Genomic DNA, 26,188 nt, shown 5'->3' on the forward strand with positions numbered 1-26,188 from the left:
AGGAAAAGTACTAAGGTCAGGAATTTTATGGCATTTGATGCTCTTAATGAGGCAAGGAGCATCATTTAATGAATTTTTAAGGTGTGGGCTGCTGTACTGTAACTCTCTTAAATTTGTCTGTATCCTTGCTGCTGCTGGAAGGAGCAATCCTGCTAAACATCACTGAGTGCATTAAACTTCAATAGCAATTTGGGCTGGGTCCAGTTATCATGACAAGTAATCTTTTAGATCAAAATCATCTTAAGATTTGGAGTGTAGTCATATCTATCTTTGAATATACAGTGTTGCTATTTTAAATTAAGTTTGAACTATTTTATTTTGATTTAATTTCCACTTAATCCTATCAGTCATAACCAGAATGTACTGCATCCAGTAACTGTCTGGCCTTTTCTTTTCTAAAAGATCTGAAAACTCAATTAAGTTTTAATTAGTGTGTATAGTGCAGATTGTGGTGGGTGTATTGTTAATCTTTTTTTTTTTTAAGATTGAAGATAAATCCACTCTAGCTTGCCTTACATGACCTTACATTTCTGAATATCAGCTGTGGAATATTGGTCTACAATTTAAACCAAAAAATCCCAATAGTAAGTCTTCATCATCAGGCTACATATGATTCAGAAAGCCCTGCGGATTTTGCTGCTGCTCAGATGGAAAACTAGATTAAATAGGAAAGTAACCCTTTCCAGCATAGTCTTGTTTGATATTCATCACAGAAGTTTTACTACTTAGACATTATTGAGACTTAGTTGGTGGTCAGAGTGAAAGATAACAAACATAGCATTTTTTAGATAACAATGTCAAAATAGCCGAGTTCGTTCAAGGCAAGGTTTTCAAACAGCAGTTTAGTTTAGTTGCTGTTACTTGAAATAAACGTTTCCTTCTCTAAAGAAGTATTTTCCGTATTTTTTTAACAAACTCTTAAGTTTCATGCTAAGCTTAACAATAAGGTCTCATTTGAGGATGCTGATAGTTTTCAGTACTTCCAGTAGAAATTCTTTAGTATTATCATTTCCTGTGGTTAGGCTTTTATTAAAAAATCCTGCTTATTTACAGTTACTTTACCATTATAATTGAATTAGGAAGTTTAATTTGTGTAGGTAGGCTTGTGCATTTCTCCTTTTGGATCAAAGTTAGAACAGGAGTCTAAACGATTCCATGTTCAGGTTCTGAAGCCGTATTGTCTTAGGTTTGTGCAACCTGTTTGCCGAGTGAGCATGGCTGTCTGTGAGACCAGCTCTTCAAAGTCTTGTAGTCACAGCAAATTGTGTTGTGATCTGAGAGTGCTGTGCTTCATTGCTAGGCTTGTAATCCACATTTCTAAATAGTGCAAATTGCATGGTAAGAAATGGCTCATAATGTCACTTGGTGCACGTGCTATCTAGTGTATGAATGAGGAGATTGAGTCAAGAGCGAAAGTTTTGCCTTGTGTGTGGTCAGGATTGTGCAGTTCCTTGGCAAACTCTGAGGAGATCACTAAAAATTAGTGACACAGTGTTTGAGCAGGAGTAAGGAAGCTGAAGAGAAGTTTACAGTGTGCATAAGCTGAGCTGAACTGTAAGCGTAATCCCAGGGCCCTCTGTTGCTGGTGGAGCAGCTTCTGCTGTCTGAAAGATGTGCAATGTAGTGGTTTATATTCATACATGGAGCATTATGATTAACTGTATTGTGAATGTGTGCATCACTGGGGCTGGCTCAAAATATGGAGGTGTGGTAACCCTTGTCTCTGATGCATAGGAAAAAGTATTTTAAAAAACCTAACTACATGCATTTTTCAGTGGTATTTTGAGTCTTCCCCCCACATCCAACTCCCCCAGTTTATATACTTGTCATGACACTGTGGTATGGAATATCTCATTAGTCAGTTTGGGTCAGCTGTCCCAGTCATGCTCCCTCCCAGCTTTTTGTGCACCTGCTCACTGGCAGAGTATGGGAAACTGAGAAGTCCTTGACTAACGGCGAGCACTACTTAGCAACAACCAAAACATCACAGCACTATCAACATTGCTGTACTGAATCCAAATCACAGCGCTGTACCAGCTACTAAGAAGATAATTAACTCCATCTCAGCTGAAACTAAAGGGAGGGTGCCAGCAAGTCAAAGGTAACAAGAAGAATGTAAGCCCACACTTCCCAAACAAGAAGAGTGGAGCAGTCTTGACAGTATCCAGCATCAGCCAACGAACAGCTACCTTTGCCAGACAGTCTGAAGTCTGAAGTCATGAAGCAACTTCCTTTTAACTGTGGTGAAGATAATGAATGTTTAAGGGAAATATCACACAGTTCATAATTTTAACCATGGATAGTATGGGAACAATATTAAGGACTTACTGGGAAGGGATATGAGCTCTTTGTGTGTGTACCACAGTTTCTGTGCTGGTGATACTGTAGTTAGATTGTTACATATTAGAGACACCTTAAGATTTTTAAATATTATAAAAACTTTAGAAATTGCTGCCAGGATGATAATGAGATGCTCAAAAGCATAATTTTAATCAGTGCTCCCTAGAGACCCCAGCAGAAGTATCACAAGTTGAGCACCTTTGTGAAAAGCCAAGAGTGGGGAAACAAGAAATGTTGGCTGTTCTGCTTTACAGAAGGTGAGGGGAGAAACTTTGCAGCATTAAAGCCTTAAAGACGTCTCTTCTGGATTAATGAGCTACATAAAAAATTTTCATGGTCTGGAGGGGAAAGGAAGCATGATTGTGTGATGGAACAGCTAAAAGAAGGCAAGAATTAACAGGATCAAGAGTGTTGAAAAGGGGTGAAGAAAAAGCTAATTAGACACAAAGAAAGAGAAATGAGAAAGAAAAAGACTACTGAAAGGGACAAAATAGCTGGGCCCAAATGAGCTAGAAAAAGGTGTATTTATATGTGTATATATATATATACACGTTTAATAATGCTGGAAAAGATTAAGAATGGGAAAGAAAACTTTGAAATTGTATCGTACCAAGAAGACTGTTAGATATAACAGCAGTTTTAAATTAAAGTACTTGCTGTAAACAAGTAAAATAGGTCTAAAACTGAAGAGTGATCTTAAAATGCATGGGTTTTGGAACCATTTCCAGACCATTTCCCAGTTTGTAAAAGGACCATAGAAGAGGTATTGCATCCAGACTTTAAAATCCATTCTAAATTTTGCTAGTGGCAATTCAAAGCTACATATTTATATTTGGCAGTAAGAGAGGAACTAGCTGGTTCTTGGAAAGTTACTCTTCCAATATTGCTAAGCCAATGAAAATTTATTGATATCTTGGAAGCTGTGTAGCATGATGTAATAAGAGAGACATGTCTATGTTCATGGTGTAATAAGTACAATATTAAGTAATGCAACAGCTAGGTCTAATATTAGTTTACAGATTCACTGATTAAGGCTAGGAAGGGAAGAATAGTGTTGCCATGGTGAAGTCTATACGATAAAGCGCAAGAAGAACAAGCTAGTGAATAATTGATACATGTCTAAGATTAGAAACAATCATTTGCAGCGTGTGCTTTGATATTCATGCATGCTTTTTGCTTTAAAAACCTCAGAGAAACACATTAGCACAGACCGTGACAGATTTTTGCATGAACTAGGTAAAGTACCAGGGGCTTATGTGTGGAAGAACACACAAATACACAGTTACTGCAGTGCTAAGATTGAAAATTCGGGCATAAGCCAAAAAGTTCCAAAATGGAAAGCTGTTAGCGTGGGATATATTTGGCCAGGCTGCATGTATTACTATATTTCGTTAACACAGAACAGAAATAAGTAAGAATGTTTATAATAAAATTCAGTAAGATAAGTTGTAACTTTGTGCCTGTGTCCTTAGCTTCTTCTGGGTTTAGTCATATAATTTTTAAAGGTTTAGTTTGGAAGTAATTTAGTAAGATATCCTAGGCCATCCTGAATTAAGGAACAGTAGTTGCAAGTCTTGATAAACCTTAAAAACAAAGGTTTTCAAAACAGATAGAAATTTGACTGCTGTTGCAGAGGTATCTGAGTAAAGTAATGAAAAACGTTTTTCTGGGATAAACGTAGATCTGCTAGAGCAAAAAACTGCAGGCATCATGCCTTTATAAACAGTTTTGCTTAATAAATGTGTCAGTTTTATAAATGTATGATGGAAATCAGTGAACATACACAATAGTTCTAAATGCAGTCCAGCTGCTCTGTAACAAACTTTACATCTCATAAATTCCCTTTTAGAAATCTCAGTAGCAAGAGCTATTTTTCCTTATTAATTAGCCCCTTAAAATAAATAATATACTTGAAGTTGGCTTGTATAGAACAATCCCGAGGCTGAGGGTGTTGTTTTTTCTGCTTGCAAGCTGAATGAAATTACTTAGGGGGGAGTTTTCTGCTGAAAAATATACAAACTGGCACTAATGAGTATAAATGAATCAAGACATAAAAGCTGAAAGGAAAAGGAGAGGGTTTAAATTTCTTAAACATAGTATGGATAGAGGATCATCGAGGTACTTGATACATATAAAAGTGATCAGCCTTTTTTTCTCAGCTGGTTTGTAGTATGCCTAATTAGTCTTATTTTCCACAGAACAGTGTATTTAAAGATTGGGGTTTCAGACTAGATTTTTGTTGCCTGTTCCAGAACTGAATCAAGTACATTGGTGTTTTATATATTGAAGGGTTTATACAAACCAGCCATGGTCTGTGAAGAAGAAACTATTCCAAACTTGTATGCTTTTCATACTTGTGTGCGTACTTACCTGCACAATGCTTTAAAAATGGATTTATGCTGAAAAGGAAAGAAGCTTCGTGTCTGAAGCAACGACTCATGCAGATGTAATAATAATACTTTGTGGTGTCCTCTTCAAAAAGATCTTGATGTAGAATGGTTGTGTTTCCTCCTGCATTCTTCCATCAGTTTTATATTTGATATTTGGAAACAGCCTTATTAATAGCAAAAAAAAGGGTAGGATTTTTCAGTACCTTGAAGGTCTCGGATATACATGTCATTGGGGAATGTGAACTTGATAAATATACCTTTGAGAACAGACCTGCAAAGGTTACTTTTTGAGAAAAGGGAGAGTGAAAATGAAGTGAAAATTATACAGATCAAAAGCTAATAACTGTAATTATCCTCAAAATTAAAAAGCACTTCTCTTTTAGCATGGCCCCATCATTAATGGGAGACTCTTCAGTGAATGGCAGCTGTTGTCTGGTCCCTGCCTTCCTGTTTGTCCCTTTGAAATGAAAGTCTGAGGGCTGCAAAGGTTCCCCTCCGGATGTTGCAGTCGGCAGTTCCACATGTGCTACACCGAGCCGGGGTCACAGTGTTGGTGGCAGAGGTCACTTTCTGTGACCAGTCCCACCCTGTCTTGTGAGGCACTGCTGAGTGGAGCTGATGTGGGCTGGGTTTTGAGGTCTACTGGTCAGTTAAAATTGTGTTGCAAAATTACACACAATGAAGGAAAGCTGTGTGATTCCATAAAAACTACAGACACCATTATTTTCCTTAGTTAGCTTCTTAGAAGTTTCTAAATAACATTTTGAAAAAACAGTAGCATCGAAATCTGTCTGGTTTTGTGCACAAACTTCCAACAAAGCAAAGGGGGTGTCTTCCTTTTAATAGATGAGTGAAGGGTTAGGCCTGTATTTCTGCTACCTGCTAGGTACTGTTTTTCTATTGGATATTTCCACAGAATTTAGATATTTTTCCCTATACCTTATTTCCCATATAGGTTGCTAAGCATCAATAAATGAATTCTGTAGATGTTACTATCTGTGATTTGAATACATTATCACAGAAGTTGCATGCATTGTTAGTATTCGTTTACATTATTTCTTTATAAGCGGTGCTTCGGTTTGCTTCGGGTTATTTTTCAGAAAAGCAGATAGTACTGAGTATTGCAAATCACGGGTATTCTCAAGTTTCTCTCTCAAAGCTTGAAACTGTGTAGTTTTCCCACCTTTTTTATGATAGAATAGTAGACATTTATCATAGGCTTCTCTGTCAGAGACTTAACAGATCTGGATCTTCCGAGCATGGTGGAGAAGAAAAACACATTAAGGACTCTGATCACTATTAATACTTTTGAGAAAAGGATGCTTAGTCAAGATACATTAATCTCATTTTGTTAGTGAAAGTTTTGAATAAAATGTTCTCTGCTTTATTCTTTATTTTTAGCAGTGTTCTGGCAGCGTGATTAATAGCGGTTTATTGTACAACCAAAAAAAGCAATATTGATGGCAAATATAAAGGCATCCTTACAGATACTTTCTGAATTGTTTAATTTTCCTAAATGAAGCAATTTTAAAAAGAATTCTAGAACTGAATATCTCTTTTTAATTTATCTATTATTTTGGAAATCTTTATGATTCTGATTTCATTTTTGAGATTGCCATCTGCATGACAACTAGAAAGTGCACTCACTCTCACTAAAGGTGTTATTCAGAACACTGATATTATCAAGTCTGGGCACCTGGAGTTTTGGTGGAGTTTTTTGGTTGGTTGGTTGGTTTTTTTAATTTTGGTTTTTTTGTGTGTTGGTTTGGTTTTCATTTTTCTTTCTTGTCCTTTTTTTTTTCGCTTTAAGGATTTTGATAAGTAAGCGGGCTATAAACTGATCGGTATTACAAAGGGATTTACACACTATTTTTGTTAGGCTTTCTTCTTAATTATTCACTCTGAAGGAGTGTACGTTATGTGTAAAGACATAACAGATGGATAAGTCAATTCTAAATCAAGGGAAGTCCTTGCTTGGTTGTTATTTAGATTTATTATTCAATTTCTACCTTTTTATATCTAAATTGCTGAAGAGTTACTTGAGATGGAAAAAGGAAAAAGTAATGCTGTACTAAAGAATTTGCATATTAGTTAGAGAAAGGAAATTTAAACTAAATTAAAGAGATGGCTAATTTTATGACATGAAGAGAAAGTACTGGCTGAAGTGGGTGTTTTGTTTCTTTTCTTAAGCTACTTAGCTGCTGACAAAATATTTGCAGATCATGAAAGGGTCTCTGTAAAATAGGTTTCTGTTCTACCCTTTTTGGTACCCATCTTTCAAATTGTTCTTCATGCTTGTGCCTCCAAGTAAAGCTGGAAAAGTTCGGGTCTTAATCTTGTTCAGGATGTTGTACAGACTGCGTAAGAGTTTCATCCAGAGTTTACTTACTGAAAACTGCGTGACCCATTGTCTGGGTCACTGAAGTTGTTTCCATATCTGATTAATCAAAACAGAGTGGGGAGGAAGATCAGAAAAAGGACAGTTATTTAATGAAATGCCATTTTAGAGATTGAATTTAATTAAAACTAGCAAAACAAAAGTAGCCATTCCTATCTGAATACTATTGCTCCCAGCCACATCACAGAAGTAAAATAAATATCAGATTTTTGTCTCCAATTAAAAATCTGAGGTTTTTATAAGAGGATTATTTTTCATATTTTTGTTCAAATGGACCTTCACTCTTGCTGTAGTCACCAAACCAACGCCTGATGCACCATTAGAGATGCTTGCAGTAGGAAGCCTTTTGGTCACATGTAGAAAATTCCTTACCTTTTGAGCAATTAAGTGTTTTCTTTTTATTACTTTGAGTCCCAATGAGGCCGGGGTTATGTGATCACTTTCATCAGGAGGAAATCAGGCCTGATGCTGGAAAACCAGATCCCTTCATCCTGCATTCTTCTCTGTGCCTCTAGCTCTCTTCTGTTTGCTGTGCTCAAGTTTTCCCAGTGAAAGTTAATGTGAAGTAGAGGGAGAGTTGGGGTTTTTTGTTTGTGGTTTGTTTAATCCTCTTAGATGTTAGGACCCTTTTAGAATACTGTCTCATTCGGTGCTTTTCACTTCTGAAATCCTTGACAAATGCAAGTTATTCAGGACTGACAGGCAGTTTTGAGGTGAAATGTATCTGGAAGTGTTGGGTTATGAAATGTTCTCTTATAGTCATGAGAGTTTAAAACTAGAATGGGATGGCATTTATTGATGCTAACTCTCAAAGTATTTATCAATGTTGAGCTCTTCCAAGAGCTGGCTTGGAGCTGGCAGTGACCACAGTGGGGGACAATAATCCGTGTTCTGCCACCCTGCTGGCAATCAAGGTTGATCCTAGACTTCTCTTAGCAGTTTTTCATAGTTGAGGTGTTTATTTTTTATCACTCTTTTTTTCTACCAGTGAATTAATTAAATGTCTTTAAGACCACAGAATGTTTAGCAAACTGCCTTTGCTAATAGTAATCAGTATACAGTCTATCAGTAAGGTGAACATTTTGTCTCAAATTAGGTGAATGTTAAAGAAACACATGACCTTACGTATGAGTGGTAAGGAACAGTCTGCCAAGTTGAGCTCTAGAGACTGTAATAACACATCAGAGAATAGTGCATTCCTGCTGGTGTGGTTATCAATCTGTTTCACAGCATGAATGATGTATCTCAACTCTTCATTTAGTGTATTTACTAAATGAGTAGTTAATACTAAATAAGCATTTACTTACAGTGTGAAGCAACATAGTTACCTGAGAAGACTCCTGTGTGAGAGACTGGTGTGTTGGGGTGAGAGGTGAAGGATAAATGAAGAGAAGTACCAGTTGTCTGTGAAAGCATGAGGAGAAAGCTCGCACACTGGAGCTGCCTGTACAGTGTGAGCTGGACCAGCAGAAATGCTCACACTGCCTTTCTGAGCTTTTTGCACCAATTTAGAGCTGCAAGCTGCTTGGGCCTGGCCAGGCCAAACCAAACACTTAGAAGAGCAGTTGCTGGATGGATGAGGACAGCTGATAGAGCTCTGCTCCTTCCAGGCCCTCGACCAAAGGCTTTACGTTGTGCGGCACAGCAGCAGCTTCTCTGAAGGAAGCACGGATGTTCCTGGTGTGGCATTGCACTCTATGGGCTGGCTGAGTGCATCCCCACCGCTCAGGAGGTGTGCTTCTCCCCTCTGCATTAAATACTTCAAAAAATTAAAAATGTTAAGTTCTATATGAATATAAGTGGTCAACATCCCCAGCTAAGCTTATTCTTTCTGGGATATATAATCAGTTTCTGGCGAGGTAGAGAAAGACTTTGAAATTGTAGAGGGTGGGAAAATCATTAACTGGAACAATTTTTTGTTGAACAGTGGAGCGATACATGGCCAAATAGTTTTGGGTAGTTTTGGGGGGTTTTTTATCTGGGGGTTTTTCATAGACTAATTTTTTAAGTACTGGTTTCATTGATTCTTTCACAGAATGTTTACATATAAATCTTCAAAATAATGTATTTTATCTTGTAATTATGCCTATTGTTAACCAGCACAAACTTAGTAAATTAAATTAATAGTTAAATTTCTTCCTAAAATTGTCACAGTATCTTTAATGTTTGCCTTAACTTTTTTTTTTCAATTTAACATCTTGACACAAAGGTACTAATACTGAACCTTTCTCTGTAAGTATTCAACATACTCAGCTATTTAACCAGGAACATTTTTAACAGAATTTTAGTGTAAGTGAAGATTGTTTCAACGTTCGGTGGAAAGGGAAGATTAGTGCAAGAATGGCAAGGTATTTACATGATCTTTTGCAGGGATTAACATGTTCTTTGCATGAACTATTTCTCTAAAGAATTATTATCATACTGTGATCTCAGCACTAATTACCACTCTGAGTAAGAAATAGTCTAGCTGCTTTTGATTCATTCTTCCATGTTGTTTGTTGCCTTCTTTTCTAGAAAGTTATATTTCTCATGAAGAAAAGTGAAATTTCCCTTTGCGCTTCCCATTCCTGCCTCTCTTTTTCTTTTTTTCTCCTCCACATTTAGTTGTAAAGTGTGACTGGTGCAGTTGCTGTTTTGGACCCCACCCTTGGGGTTGCTACGCAGAGGAATGACGGTGTTGCGTAAGTAACCTGTTACTGAACAGGCTACTGCAGCCCTAATCAGCCACCTAATGACAGCCAAGTCCTAAAGGAAATAACTCCTACCATTTACTGTTTGGATCCAGACCTTTTAAATATGGAAAAAATGAAGCGTTGAATTTGTCTTAACAGATAAAGAGAAGGAAACCTACTGACAGAAACTAGTATAAAGCGAGAATATAAATTCCTGAAAATAACTGGCAGAATAGTAACTCCTGAAAATGGAAAATGAAAGTGCTCTATTGGTTTTTTTCAGTTTTGATGTTTGGGGATGTGGATTCAGTTTGGGTCCACCTCTGGCTTCTTGGACTCGTTAGTCAGTGACCTCAAATGAACTGCATCGATTTCATGAGGTAGTTTATAGTTTGTTCTCTGCAATAAATATCTGACTCTAGTAATTCAGATCTTGACATTCCAAATCAAACTGATTTCTCCATCCCAGTTAAGTGGTATAATGTAAATTACCCAAAGTAGAAGCATGCATGTAAATATTTGAAATAGGGTAGTAATACTTTCTGACAAATAGTACTACAGATTTGTTTGGTTAAAAGTTTGTATGAGTTTCTGCATGTTCTGGAGATTGTTATCAAATGGATCATTGTTTATTAGCACCATCTTAAAGTTGATAAACATCAAAATATTAGGAGATAATCATGTGAAACTGCACGTGGGAAAGAAGAGAAGCAGAAAGCAGAGCCTGGAAGGGTAGTGAGACAATAGGTATGAATTTCAGGTGAGCAGACAGGATGCTCTGAAAACAAAACTAAGGAGATACAAAACTGTAGAGAGGTTAAAGGTGCGAAGTTAAGAGGCAGTGAAAGGAGCAGGTTTGCAATCGCTGATGACATTTTTGAGACTAAATTTTTCCCTGGCATTAAGATCAGCCAAGAAAAGCTCTTTTGCTGGTTTTTTGGGTTCTGGCCAGTGTTGGCTTAGCCATAGGGAGATAATGTAGGCAGTTACTCAACTGCTCAACTGGCAGAAGCAGACAGACAGCTCTGTGAGATCTCCTTGTGTCCTGCCTCTCCTTTGCTTGTGGCTTTTCGTGAGTGGTGGTTCAAGGACTCTGAGATGGCCGGGCAGCAGGTCTTTGCCTCATGCTGCACAGGCAGGCATAGGCTGCTGTCCCCTGTTCTCACATGCTGAGGGGCCAGAAAGGACAAGGCAGCCCCGATAACCACCCTGGGTGGTTTTTCTCAGAAGCAGCCCCTACCACCCTTACCTCCCCCCGCACCATGAGAGCACACCCGCTTCTCCATCTCAGCCCTCCTGCTTCCTCCTCCCTCTTCCTCTCTACTCCCCACTGCAACTTCACATCTGCCTTTGCAAAGCTCTGAGCCGGCTTTGCGAAGCAGCTGCTGGGCTTGCTGGGCTAAGGGCCTTTGCTTCTTGAAATTGCACCATCTGGCTGTCCACAGTGTATGGAGTTTATATTTAGATCACCTTGTATCTGGCATCTGGACTTTATTTCTGTGTGCTTGATGAGACCTGGTTGGAGCACTTTCTGTTGTGGATAATATTCTGCATAATGTGTGCATTGTTAGTTCTCAGTAGCCACAGTGAATAATGTTCCATAAAAAGAGTTGCTCTTTCTGTAGAGCTGTGAGAACTGCATGCAAGGTGCCATTTATTATTGGTGTTTGTCAGAAATATCAGACACAGACAAGACTTGTAAAAAACATTTTTCCCTTGAAATTAGATCAATTATAAATATCTGCAGAGATGGGCTAGTGCATGACAGATCCAGCAGTACTGAGTAATCTGATATTAAACTATGTCGTTGTATATAGCTGAAGATTTTATGCATAGGGCTGGGTTGCACAGTAGGTTTCTGTTTGCTTTTCAGGTATGTTTTTCTGTAGAGGAATCTTTGTCGTAGCTTTGGGACCCAGCAAATGACTTTATTAGGTGAGTGCACAAAGTACCATGCTGCCTGAAGGCCAACAGAGGGTGCTGGAGTGATGCAGCTCTTACGTACACTCGTTTTTTTGGTTTCTGGAGAACAATGTGCATTTTGACAAACCTCTTATTTGGGATGTCTTACTGTACAGCTATGAAGTTACTGCATTTTTTGTACATTTAATGTCATAATTTTGATACTTCTAAAGATTATTGTAAGTTATGAAGATTATTTCAGAAGTGCATATTGGAAATATTAGCAATAATATTCACAAGAAAAATGTGCACCTACTTAGGGCTCTTTAAAACTTTCTTTACTTCTAAAAAAGATACAAATAAAAATTCTCCTTTTTCAGAAGAAAAAGTTGGGCGCAGTGGAAGTATAATTTCTGTGACTTATGTATACATGTTATTGTATATCTATTATATAATGGGGCTGATGTAGCAAACCACAGATCTATGAAAGTCATGGTTTGGTGTAAATAATACCTAGGTAGAAATAGCATACTTACAATGGAATTGTTCAAGGGGGGTGAATAAAAAGTTAGATAGCATATGACAAATCATTGGGCAACACTTCGCAGTTAAACTAATTATTTCCATACTGTACTTTTTTTCAGGTTCCTCATTTTTATTCTTGTCCAGGGTCTGGTTTTCCTCACTTTGTAGAGGGGACTATGCCCTTTGTATATGGGACTGAAAAGGTGGTGTGTCTGCAAAGGGTTGTAATGTTTGGCTTGAGACTGCTTGCTTCAGGTTGTCCCTGCTCTTTGAAGTAATGTCCATGAAAGTCAGTATTTACACTGTATTACACAGAGTCTGGTATGGAAAGCACTCCCTCCCTCTCCTCCTGACTATCCTCCTCCCCCTAGAGCAAAGGATAATGGCTTCAGGTTACTAGAGACTGAGAAGTGCAATTTGTCACAGGGATATGCAAAAGTAGGTGATTACTTCTAACATGCAGTCTCCCCTTGCTGCACAAAAGTGATGTATGATGCCTAAATATGCTGTCTTGTACTGGTGGTGATAACCTGAAGTATTCCATGTAATTGGGATTTCCTTTCATGAGTTTAAAACTTGATAACCAATTTTTGTCCAAAAATCTTGTATGTCTCTAGCAGCCTCTCACAGACATCAGCAGACTTCTCAGCAGGGAGATGAAAATAGGGTGGTTTCAGTAACCTATCAGATCTACCATCTGTCGTTTCTTGCATTATAAAACCAATAAGCATCTAAACAGTGGAGCCTTATCTTTAAAATGCATCTGCAGTATAACATAAGAAAAAATACCCAAATTTGCAGAAATTCTGAAGGAGCAGATCTGATCTGTTACTGCCCTGTCTGTCTCAGTGACTTTACTCAAATGCCACAGTTTGATACTCTCTTAACATTCAGGAAACCTGAATTCTTGAATAAACATGCTAGAAGAGGATTATCCAGACTTAGAGTAGTGCTACTTTAAGTGTGGACAGAAGTACTATTGTATTTTTATAGACATCAGCTGCAAAGGGCTATCCAGAAGGATAAAGGCACCGAAATCAAGATGTGTAAGTCCTTAAATAATGCATGCTGAAGTGGCAAGGGTGGTTTCCATTGTCACAGGAAGGCTGGGGAGAGGAGACAGGTTGTAAAACACCCTCTTATGAGATAGGCAACTACTCAGTATCATTTGTTAATATCAGCTCAGTAGATCTTTTAATTACATGCCCTGTCAAACATCTCGTGGAGCTGAACAAGTCAAGGTGGAGATGGACTGTCCTATTTTCTGCCATGGATGTGGAGTATTCAGGTGGAGATACACTGTTCAAGAGGCTGCTCCAACAGCACTGTGGTTGTCCAGACAGGCGTGTCTCTGTCCTTGGAGGTATTCAATGCTTTGGTTGGACAAGGCCCTGAGTTAACTGCACTTCATGTTCACATTAGCAAACAAGGTGTCTTACTCATGTCACAGGTCTATGTAGCATCATCGCTCCTTGAGCTCACAGGGGATATTCAAACTGCCCTCACAGTAACAAGATGCAACTTGGATTTGATAATTCAACATTATGGGCCTCTGGGCATACCCATCATGGGTTGGTGCTCTCCCTCCAAAGTGCAGTATCTGCATCTGCTGCCGGTGGCTTTGCAGGTGGTAGTCTCAGCTTCAGAACCTTTTGGCAGCCAGATGCCTGTATTTGCACCAAATAGGGATATAATATTTCCTGTTCTAATAGAAACTTGCAGTTATACCCAAATAGATACGAAAGCAGATTCCTACTTTCATCACTTTTTTTTTCCCATAGGCACCATTCTGTTTACTTCCGCTTAAGAAATTACAGCATAACTCAGTCTTTTCTGTTGCTTATAGCTTCTGACCAAAAATCTGTAAAAAAAGAGTCTAGTTTATAGTTCATATTTTCAGTGTAAAGACATGTTGTAATTTAAAAAATTTATGACATTTATATATAAATTTTTCTCACTTGTTTTATGTCTCTATCCCAGAACATGAACTCCTGGTAAGAAAGCGTGCAATAATTCTTTTAATGGCATCTGTTATGAAATGTTTGGTAGATTAATACCAATTTTAACATCATGTTTTAAGACTTGTGTTTCTTTTAAATCTTTTGTTTAATCTGGGAGCAGTAATATATCACAATGTCCAGGTGACTGAGGGTTGGCTGTTATTTTTCCTAGGTAGTTGTGATGGCTCACAAAGCAAAACAGTGATCTCCAGGAAGCAAGCAAGATAGCATCCAGACTGCTTGCAGTTAACCCATCTCTGCCTGAACTAGAAAACTATTTATGAAAATTACATTGCAGAATTAAAGCATTAAGAAAGATCACTGCTGGAAACTGTTGCTTCAGGGAAAGGTAAGACTTTGCATTAACTATCCAGTCATTATGGATTTACATGAGATTTTTCTGGTAAGACTGATAATAAATTCTATGTATTAATGCATTTCTTTATTGAATAGATTTGGCAACTGTTATAATATTTTTAGTAAATAGTTAAAAGTCTTTTGCATAGGTGAATAATATAAAACATGCAGATTGGTATTTGGAAAGTCATGTATATGTGGTTCTTACTGAAAAAGATTGTGAGCATAAATTTGAATATTTGGCAATGACAAGTTTTGGGTTCTTATGGCCTGACTTTAAATATGAATTACAACGCTATATTAAGACTATCACATGTGACATGAGACTGTGCATACTTAACTGTAGATGTTTGTGGATTCTTTGTCTTAATGTTATGGAAAGCTGGCAAGCCATTACCAGGAGCTGAAGAACTTGTGGGCTTTTACTAAGCTGATCCAGTGCAAGTGTTTAGTTAAAGCCTTCCTGGGGCTGAAATTCCTTATAGAAACGAGTTGGCTATATTTGGCTTTTTAAATGCTGATATGTTGCTTGAAAACAGATGAACAAGCATTTTGCATGTGTACTAATGAAAGGATATAAAACAGCTGCAATTGCTACCATTTATATATCAAGGAGCCAGGGGAAAATATACAGCAACATGAGTACATCAGTGTCCTCTTGAACAAAACAAGCCTTTCTTTTCTGACTAGAAAGAAGGTTGTATTGGTTTTAAACTACTGTTACGCTGTATTTAGTCCTTCTGTCATAAATATAAGATTTCTTGGAGACAATTACTTTTGCTGTGTAATCGGCTATAAACCACATCAGATTATATTGTTTGCAGAATTTCTCCTGAAGTGCTGGCATCTATAGAGCTTCCAATTTTTCTCCAGTGGGGAGTGAAACATTTTCTTTTGCTTTTAAAGAGCAGTACTATAAAGATTCTTGACAGAGTCACAGCCTTTTCAATCCGAATAGTTATGTTATTTTCTTTGCTGATTGTTAAATACAGCTATTTTCTAGATTTTTGGATGATGGTTTTCAGTACACTGGGCCAATTATTATACAGACATTTATGATTCGGTGCTTTTTTAATTTCAATGTAGTGTGGTTTTTATCCAAGACAGTGCAGATCAAAACAAGTAAAAGGATGCATTTATGCTGTGGAGCACAGAGATCTGTGAATGTGTGATATGTGTTCTGGACCTTTACGATCACTGTGAAGTTGGTGATTTTCATTGCCTAGGGATAAGCTGTTCTGTACACCAGAGATGTGTATCTTACAGCTGACGTGAAAAGGGCTCCATTTGGCCTAGTCCGTAAGTTCACTTTGGCTTGAGGTAGGGCTCTAGGACATATCTCCACAGCAGCATATCCAGTTCCAGCCTGGTGCAGCGCTGGAATATGCAGAAATTCCCGTGACAGGCAGTGAAGGGTGTAAGGGAGACGTGTGCCCCTTATAGAGCAGTGCAGCCCCAGGAGTCCAGAGCACGTTCTCCAGTGCTACAGACATGAGACTGAGCACGTCTCATTGCACCATGTGAGCCAGGAGGGAATGCCTGATCACTCTGCTCTGGAAAAGTACAACTATGGGAATAACAGGCTGTAAGCAGGGAAATGCGGGAGCTGTTTCCTAGACTACCTTGCAACAGTAATTGTAGGACGTACTATGTCCAGGTTTAAGCTAGCTCTGCAAATACGAGATCTGACCGCTTCTGGATTAGCTTGCCTGTTTTACTGTGCCTTCAAAGACCTGATTATATTAATGTTTCTCCTTCATGAAGCAGTTTGAGAAGATACAACCTCTCAGCCGTTAAGCTAATGACTTCTGAGTGGAAATAGTATCTCATGGCAGCAGGCTTCCCACTCCAATGAATACAAATTTGGCATATTAGCAGGTGTTTTGTAAGTGTCCTTGAAGTCAGAGATGGAACTATGTGAATATGCAAACCTATTTATGGGCTTTTATTTTCTAAAGGGAGATGAGACCAAATGACATAATGAGCTATTGTGAAATCTCTTTTACAGTTTAGAAAAAATCCCAGGGAACAGAGGGGCTGATTTAGTTCCATTTAACTAGAGCACTGTTGTTTTTTAATTACACTGGTTGCATGTCAGAAAAATTAGCAGTACTGAAGTCTGATGAATGTGTGATCTATCATCTTTACATAGATATCAGAGGTTTTTGATGATGACAGTGCTGGCCGCAACAAAAGAGTGCTAGAGAGAGGGGAGATTATATCTGTTGCTACTCATAAATACAACTGCCTTGTTTTCCCTTATTTATTTTAATACGTCACTGTAAATTTATGCTATTTGTTTTATTTGATCTGATGATATTTTAATAGTATATTTGTCCAGCTGTATATTGAACTCAATTAATTCTGTGCCTTTGGCTTTTAGAAGTAACAAATGAAAACTGTGTATTTAGATCCAGCAAGGCATGTGACAAGCTATCTGGCAGTAATCTAGGAATGCAATTAATCGTGTTTAATTATGCACTTTATTTGCTAGGCTAGAGTTTTAGAATTTTGCAAGGTGAAGACCCCACAGGACATAAAAATTCAACCATTTTATTTTGTTTTACTACTTTGACTTCATTAATCAGAGTTTGAAAAACTCCATCATTTCTTCACTCAGTTAATTGTGAAGCCTGTGTTACCTAGGAAGGTCCTGGTTTTTACTTCAGTTCTGATAGCAAGCGTTGGTTTACTGAGTGTCCAAGAAAAGTGCAGGTCCCAGCAGCTGTAGGTTCAGGAAGTTTTTCTCCATTTTGATTTCCTTTCTTGGAAGGCCTGGCTCTGTGGAAGGTCCAGTTCTGTAACTGCCTAAACTATGTACATCTATACATGGATTATAGTACTTCACGAACTGGAGAATGAGGTATTTAAACAGATCTGACTGATACAGGAAAAAAAAATGAGAGCTAAGTGTCCAAGAATTGAGATGGAACACAGAGCAAGAAAAAAAACCCCAGAGAATGAAGAACTAAAAATAGATTTGTTTTGTTATTTTTAGGAATTCCTGCTGGTTGCATAGAAATCACTGAACTTAAAAGGTCATGCTACCAACGCTCAGTACCTTTCAAGCGTTCATTTTAATCTAGTGCAGAGATCCAAATGAAGACTGACACTTGGAATTTGAGGGAGGCAATATAATTTTTTCCTAATTAAATATATCAGTGTTCTAGCTTGAAATCTGTTCTGGGAAACAGATCAGCATCATGCATCATGTTGAAGCCAACAGTATTGATATTGACTTTAATCAGGTTCTATTTTAGAGCTGATAAGCATTACTTAATACTGCCTAAGAGTGGATTTTGGTTTTCCTTTCATGTTACGGAATTGTAATAGTTCAGGAAAGGAGTTTGTCAATAATATTTCCAGAAGAATTCTTAAGAATCTCCATAGCTGTTAGATGTGTGGGTGCTTAAGTAATTCAGTTTTTGCTTTACCTTTTTGGTTTCTTAAAAATGGGGGTGGGTGGGGGAGGGAAATAAATAAAAGAAAATATTTTTCATTAAGAGTGTGCCTAGCACAAAAGGTATCACAAAATAGGCAGCAATTCTTATTACAACAGCAAATACTCAAAAAAACCCAAAACCAAAAAAAAACCCCACAAGATGAGCAACAAAATCACAGACTGTATGCTGTTATTTCCGAAGTAAATATTTTACCAAATAGGTTTTTGATACAAGGAACAAGATGTGCAAGGAACAGGATGTGATACATATCCAGTACAACATTTTAAACACATTTTAAACATCCTGGCTTTTCCCTTGGTTATATTTAGATAAAGCTTAAATGGTTCCACTCAATGTTGTTTTGCTTTGATTAAACCAGACAACATTTTACCCATGTAGGTGGCTTATTTGGGGGCTTTTTTAAGTATAGGCAATTTTTTCTCATGCATATAGTAGAATAAGAAAAAGGCTTTCATCCTCCCATTTCCCCCTACAGAGAGATGAGCCAGAAAGTCCAAAGGTACAGATATACCACTTTTTCTTTCAGTGCTGATGTGCTATTTTGGAATATGTGCTGACCTACTTTCTGTGTTTCCAGAAAGTGAGCTGAAAAATTTTAGCTTAGGCTGCAGACTTGGATTTATTTTTCAGTTTATTTTTGTTCATACTTTGACACAGATATGCACACACACACACACAGGCTAATGTGGGGGTTGATATACAATAGCAAATCAAGATTGCCAGTTTTGGTACAGTTTCAAGCTAATAGCAGCAGAAATCTACTGCTAGACACCTTCCTTAAAGGGATTTGACAGGAGGCTATTTCCAATCTAGTGGTGCCATTATTTAGAGTTACATCATAAGACAGAAAGTTTTCAGTTCCCAACTTTGAATAAATTTGATACCTAAATAGAATCATCCAAGATTGCAGTGAAAATTGCTGTAAGAATCTCATTATTATATTTTTTACAGTTTCTTCACCATTGTCTTAGACAGTGGAAGATAAAACCCCTTTGAATCGTTTGCTTTGACTCCATGCATCTCTTTATACAGCACTCTGACCATCAAAGAAAGTTCAGCCCATTAGTTTGCCATTCCCAATTAAAATAATGACACATAAAGCTTTGGAATTGTATGAACAAATTAGGAGAAAACAAGTAATGAGAGATGAAGCCCTGCTCCTGCCCTCTGCTAAGGGCGGAAAAAATTTATCAGTCTTGGCATGTCTGTTCTCACATCTTAGCTCTCCCCAGCAGAATAGCTCTGCTGGTAGAAGAAAATCCTTTTTAGTGTATTGTACTTCACTCACAATTACTGTAGTGCAGAAGGTCTTGGTGTGGCATTCCTCTCATCTAACTTGTGTGAGAATTCAAAGGGTAAACATCTGTATGTCTCAATAAAAAGCTGCAATTAAGGAGAAAATACGATTTCCCCTCTCCTCAGACAGAGGAGGTGAATTCTGCCTTGCAGAAGTACATCTCTATCTCTCTGTTAACTACAGATGGAGTTTAGACTTTGGCAACTTAATCTTTGAATGTGTGCAGCTGGGTGAGGGAAATGCAGTCTCTTTTCTTTGTATATACCACAGTATCCTGATGTTCTGCAGGGAAAGGCAAGACAGTGTAAGTGAGGCCTCAAAATATCATGAGTGGTCGGTCTGAATCATCCTATGACTGACAGGCATCTTACTTCTCTGGAAAGTATTACGGTCTGCTTAAGCTAGCTGTGGATATGTTGTACCTTTCTGAGAAATTTGAATTGCTACTTCTCTTTTTTAAAATTTACATTCTATACCTTAAAGACTATATACGTCTAAAAAACCTGTCTCTCAAATCTTCATCTATAGTTGATAATTGAGATGAGTTTTAGCTCTATGGGAGAGTTAAGAATTCTTCAGTTTCAAAGCTTTTTAGTATTTTTTTAAACATTTGGATGATGTAAAATTTTCACTTGGTAAGTATCCTCATCAGTTCTACTATTTTGCAGAGTGTCTAAAATTGATGAGATAGTAGTTAATAATCAAGTTGAATCGGTATTACAGCCTGATAATCATATGTGAATTGCCTAGTTAAGTGCTCATGGTAGAACAAAACATGTTCTTAATGCTGTTACATGGAAAGCAACTCGTCATAGATGGACAGGTTGCAAATACAAAACTGTTCAGGGTAGTAACTTGAAGGAAAGCCAAGGGGCAACTTTAGAAGCTTCTTCAGCTTAGCTGTCAGTGGGATGCTACTATATTGTGCATTAAGATGCCTTAATATTTCATTTTTTAATTATTTATTATTTTAATTTGTTATTTAAATTTTAGTTACTTAATTTACAAATGTAAATACTAAGGTGCCTTAATATTTACATTTAACAAAGAGGTATAAATAAGGGAGAGAGTTCAAAAAAGAGGCCTGTGGGATTTTTGGAGGTCTGGAGAGGAAAACAAAAAAGAACAAAACTTCTATATTGTGAGGCCTCAAGAGTTCAGTTGTGAAAATTTGTAGAACAGAATTTTGCAGGATGAGTTGATCATCATCTACAAATTCTTGTATTTTAAAAAGCCATCTCAAAGCAAGGAATTTCTCATCTTTATAAATAAAGGCACCTGAGTGTTGAAGCTGAACTAGCTTCATCCAAACGCAATTTTTCTCACAAGAAGGAAATATTAACATTGAAATAGATGAGTCGTAACATCTTCTACCAAAGAAGGAGGGATAATCCTATCATTGTGGGACAGGCACTCCCAAAAGCTAACTTTACCCTTGCTGCTATTCAGGATAGTTAGTGGAGAGGCAAAGGTTATTCCCAGGCCTAAATCAGTGACTCTGTCCATGGGCTGTAAAACAGGTATGGGAGAATAGGCTCTGAAATTAGACTTTGTGATTTAATTCCTGTGAGTCCCCAGTACTTTCCAAAAGCCTGTCCTTAGCTAGCAGGAAAAACTCTGCAGCCTTCCGTATGCAGTTGGTCAGACCCTCATTTACACTGATCTCTTGGTTTTTGTGTTCCTGTGCTGTATTCTTCCCCATGCAAGATGTGTCTGGCTTGTTAGACTAGAGAAACAAACCTGGAAATTTCATTTCTGCTGAAGTGTGATCTGAACTTCACCCATTTCTCCATGTGCTTCCAATCTGTGTAGGAGCCAAGGGAATCTCAGGTTATTTAGGTCCCCTTGGACCCCTTATTATTTTTCACCCTCCCCAAAATTATTTGTTACATTTGTACACTGTGCTGAAAGAGCTGTTTCCTTAATACTTACTGTTTGGAGTCAAGACTTGGAAAAATAGCCCCCAAATAATTCTCTCCACGTAAGAAAGATGGAAATTATATGACCAGCAGTGCAAAGTGCCATGGGTAGGTCTGACCCTTGCTCTGGTACTTTTTCACTCCCATACCTGTAACATGTTCTCAATGCAGAGACACTTAGTCAGCTAAATTTATAGTGCTAACATGACAGTAGTGCTTAACTACAGAAATGTAAGGGTAGTGATTCCTAACACAAACTGATTGAAGGACTTATCTTACTGATATGTGTCTCCCTGAAAAGAATTCGTTTCTACAGTATTACGACTTTTTATTGGATGTTTGCATAATTGCAGAAGTCTTCAAGAATGTATTTGCCTGTTCTAGAGACTGGTAACCACTTGACTTCCCAGAGATAAGCCACATCGTGGTGTTCTATGCTATCACAGGCATTAGTTCTTCAAATTCCTCTTGAAACTAATCTGAAATGTCAGGAAATTATTGTTTATCCAAACTATATGTTTGAGTATCTTGGAATCTGGATTAATTTCAGGATTGTCATCCTGAGTCTAAAAGCCCTTAATTAATTAGTCAACAGTCTAGCTGAAAAATTTATTGCTCCTCGATATTTGGCCACCCATCTTAATTTCAGGGTTTTAAAGCCTGGAGCTGAACTTGGAAGATGCATGAAGATGATGGTGTTTCGTGCACCTCCCTGGACTGTGGAATGAATTACTGGAAAAGTTCAGTGGGAATCTCACTAAGTTTTGGGAGCGTTTCAGGGTTTATCTCTCTTGGCAAGCTTTTTTCCTCTCATAATTAACTTTGGGTGAAATAAATTCTCTGTTTCTGAAGTGCTGTGTAAAGATAACAGTAGAAGACATTAAGGAGTGAAGGGTGTTTCCTTTTCTTGACAGTGCTGATACTTGTATAGATTAAATGTTCACAGTCAGTGGGTAAACAGTTGTCTCAAGATGTGTACTTGCTACAGTGAGTGTCTGACTTGAACTAGGTTACTGCATGGTTTCATTTTACACAAACACTGTGTTTTTCTCAGTTGTTTTCATTCGTGTTACTACTGAAAATAAGGCTGTGTTGTCTTAGTTTAAAATTTACCAGTTGCACAGCTGACTTTTAGAAAAGTAACTCTTTTTTTATTCTGTTGTTGCAAGAGTGATCGTTGTATCTGATTTCTGTTGTGTACAGTAGTGTGTGTGTGTATTTGGTGTTTATCTGGAAAGCCTTGGGCCACTGCAGCACTTCAAGCAGCACAACCCCTCAGGGAACAGCTGTTAAGCACATGATCTCTCTTATCATTTTGACTGTATTAGGGGACTTGCAAAGGGGACACAACTACCCCCTTCTGCTAATACTGTTTTGAATGCAAATTAATTGTCAAATTAGTCTAAATTGTAGTTGTCTCAGGTCTGTACAGAGTCACAAATAATCCCATCCAAGTTTTAAAATGTTTTTCTAATTTGTTCTTGTTCTGCTTGTATTAATTGCAGCCATGTCCACTAAGGGTCTTAATATGAATGTTAATGAAGAAATTCAATAATCAGTAGACATATGGAAGGTTTCATTAGAGATGTTAAATATCTTTATATTTATATATAAAATTCTCAGGCACACTGCCTTAAATCTAACATTGTCATACAGGTTATATAAATTGTGTCATATTTATAGCAGGGTAATAGAACATGATGTTTTTCCAGTCCTGTCTAGGAACAATGTTTCAGGCATGATTTGGAAGCCATCTTGTCATGCAGCTGATTCTTTAAGAAGTTGGAGGAAAATAATCAGTAAAATTGGGAGGTTTAATGTCATTGTTTAAAAGCTCTTTAACTAGTTAGATTCTCAAACATCTCTAGGAAACAAGGTGGATGAAAGAGTATCTTAAAGATACCTTCAAGTATCTCTGACTTCAAGTAAGTCTGTACAGCAGCTCTTATTCTTCTTTTAATGTTTTGTGAATTTTTCTCTCCTTTTCAGTCTTTAAGCACTTGGAATTTTTCACTTACCATAAAGCTTGCTTTAGGGGTCAGCCCCTGCTTGTGCTTGCTGTGCAGTGCTCGCTGTTGCTTTGTGGCAACACCGTGTGTCAGTTACTTGCCAGTGGCCACTGCTTCCTGTGGTTTGGAGACCCTGGGTTTCCTCACATCCTTTCCATTTCTCTATTTTTTTCACGTGTACTGGTTTTCATTTTTTATCTCTGAGTATGGTGGGCGTGGGGGGGAAAATTTATGTGTACTATTCAGGTTGCTGTTCCTTTCCTTGCTTTTTCTCTTTCCTTCCATGACACCATAAGAGAAGCTCCAGTCTGCTTCTAAATACAAATTTATGAACTTGTGTAGAGAAACTTTCCCTCAGCCATTCTCATTTTGCCCAGGCAATGCTTTACTTACTGCAAATGGGAGAAGGAAAAAGGGAGAAGAGCGGCATGCAGAGAGAGGGAGTAAGCTGGTGCACAAAAAATGCTTATATTATAACTGACATATCTTTATTGTGTTGCAGTGTTAGGTGCAATAAGGGTTCCTTATTAATACTGTTCAAATGCAAAATAAGTACTTATAATAAAAGTACTGAAGTTTAATATTGTACAATTAAACGTGGACAAATGTTCAGCTGTGGGATTTTTGTTTCTGTAACTGGAGGTTTTAAAGATCGTTTACACATCCTGCTTTATGATGCTATCATAAATAGCAGTGTCATGGAGATTCTTGTATACTGCTGACTCCTGTAGCAAAAGGTGAAACTCATGTTGGGGTTGTGTGTTAGTCAGACATTTAGAGTTGTTCAGGGTGTGTTCTGGTGTTTCTAGAGCTCTGGCCTTAGGTAGAGTGCCTTCATTTTCATATTGGTTGCTCTTGCACTTGGGATGGTGATCCTCTCCAAGAAGTACTTTCAAGTTCCAAACATGGTGATTTTTTTTCCTCTATATCTGTAACACTTTTTTTTTACAGAAGCTGAAATGCTGTTATAATCTCACACATATGAACTAACAAATTTTGTTTCTGTAGAATATTGAACATTCAGAAGTGGTTTTAAATAGAAAATTGTCTCTGAAATCTGTAACTTTCATAGTTTGCTCACAGAATTCACTTTCAACATAGAAGGCAAGAGGAAAACCATCTACCATGTTTATTCAGGACTAATACTACCTCTTACTGAGTAAAATTCCCACAGAGCCTCAGGTCTTTCTCTTACCACTGTACCCAGAGCATAGCCCTAATGTCCCAGATTGCAGTGGAATAGTATCAAGCATGATTTTGTGATTGCAAGTGTTACCGTTGTGCAGATTCTGCAAGTTCCACCCTCAGCCTTTGAGCTTTGGAAGATGTCCAGCCACTGCCGCTTGGGCAAAGCCACGTGTGCCAACAGCTCTGAGGCCATCTGCGAGGAGCCCTGTCAGCTTCTGTACTGTGCCTCTACACTCTACCCTGCCAGAAAATGCCTGTTTCCTGGGTTTGCACTGCTTTCCTGTTGGAGAATGTTCGGCTTGAAGTCCTCAGGAAAATAAGGCTGCGACAGCTACCATGTAATGGGAGCATTGCATGAAGTGAAACTATTGCAAATGGACATTAGCATATGAATTGTTCTGCCTATGAAATGCTGTAATATAAATCAGCTTTCTGTTTTAATAGGGGAAGTGCACATTATAGATCAAACAGTAAAGGACTAATAGTATCTTAGAATCAAATTACAGCTTTAACTATATATTTTGTTTGTTGTTAGCAGGCAAGAATATGACTTCATATTAAAGGTGCTTTTCTTCTTTCAACTGAAGGACAATGCACTTGAAACACTCAGCCAAATCTCTTATCAATATTCATCTATTAAAACCAACATTCCACAATGGAAAGCAACTCTGTAAAAGCTCTGTTCCTTTCTTCATGTTTTATCTGTTAGTATTTGATAATTTGAAGAACTGTCTGGGCTGAAAGCCTACTCCTCTTTTCTGTGACTGTAATTCAATGTTATCTATCACAAATTAAAACCATAAATGTAGTGCATGATATGATATCTAATATTTAGCTCCTCAAAGGTCAGGTGTAGCCTGGCAACTAAGTCCTCTTTGCACAATTCTATGAGTCAGTGTTTGCTACAGGGTAGAAATTATTGTGAACCTAAAATGATCTCTTTGCTGTCTTTAAGACTATGACCATGACTAATTATTTGCTGACCTTTTCCTCTTATACTCACTTCTGAAGAATGATGCTTGACTGAAGAGAGATTTTTTTGGATGCTAAGGCTGTACCTAGTCCAGGCTCTGCTTATAGCAGCATTAAACTGGAAGAAATAGGTTAATTCAAGCAGAGAACGTGTCAGATGTTCACATCCTATGGATTAAGACAACTGGGATATTCCAGAAAATTAAACAAATAATTTTTGAGCAACAGTTGGAGGATTTGAACAGCTGTATATTTCCCTCATTCCTTATTTTTTGATACTCTGTTTTTTCTTCCTTTGTTTAGCTTTTCTGTTTGAAATGGAAAGCAAAAGAAGTTAGAGACTTCGTAGCATAGATAACTTTGCAGATCTGTGATTGTTCTGCTATGTTCAGGGGGTGAGCCTGGATAATAAGGGAACAAAAGAACAAGATTGATTTGCTAAGTTGGTGTGTACTGGGCAAGCAGGTACCCAGGAATATTCAACTTGATTGGTAACAACTTCATTTCTTTAAATATCTGGCACCTGTAAAATGCACTCTAATTAATTATGTAGCCTGAGAATTGCCTTTTTAACCTTATTTTTACAAATATTTTAAGGGGTAATGCTTAAAATTTTCTTGGGGTAACCTGGCACAGTCACTAAAAAAACCAATTCATATATCCTTGCTTGGATGCTTACTCTTGTCTTTTTTGTCTTTTGCGGCAGCATGACTACAGATAAATAAATAAACAAAAGTAACCTAGGTTTGTGCCAC

At 37.7% G+C, this 26,188-nt stretch overlaps 1 protein-coding gene across 1 annotated transcript in view; it reads left to right on the forward strand.

The window, feature by feature from the left end:
• The window catches only part of FRY (FRY microtubule binding protein), a 234,016-nt gene that overhangs the window by 14,084 nt on the left and 193,744 nt on the right, over window positions 1–26,188 (forward strand). The window contains exon 2 of the mRNA XM_032099556.1: window positions 14,400–14,576. The gene's annotated coding sequence lies outside the window, so the exon portion shown is untranslated. The remainder of the gene's footprint in view (window positions 1–14,399; window positions 14,577–26,188) is intronic.

Source organism: Corvus moneduloides, chromosome 2 (assembly GCF_009650955.1).
Source record: "Corvus moneduloides isolate bCorMon1 chromosome 2, bCorMon1.pri, whole genome shotgun sequence".
Taxonomy (NCBI): Eukaryota; Metazoa; Chordata; class Aves; order Passeriformes; family Corvidae; genus Corvus; species Corvus moneduloides.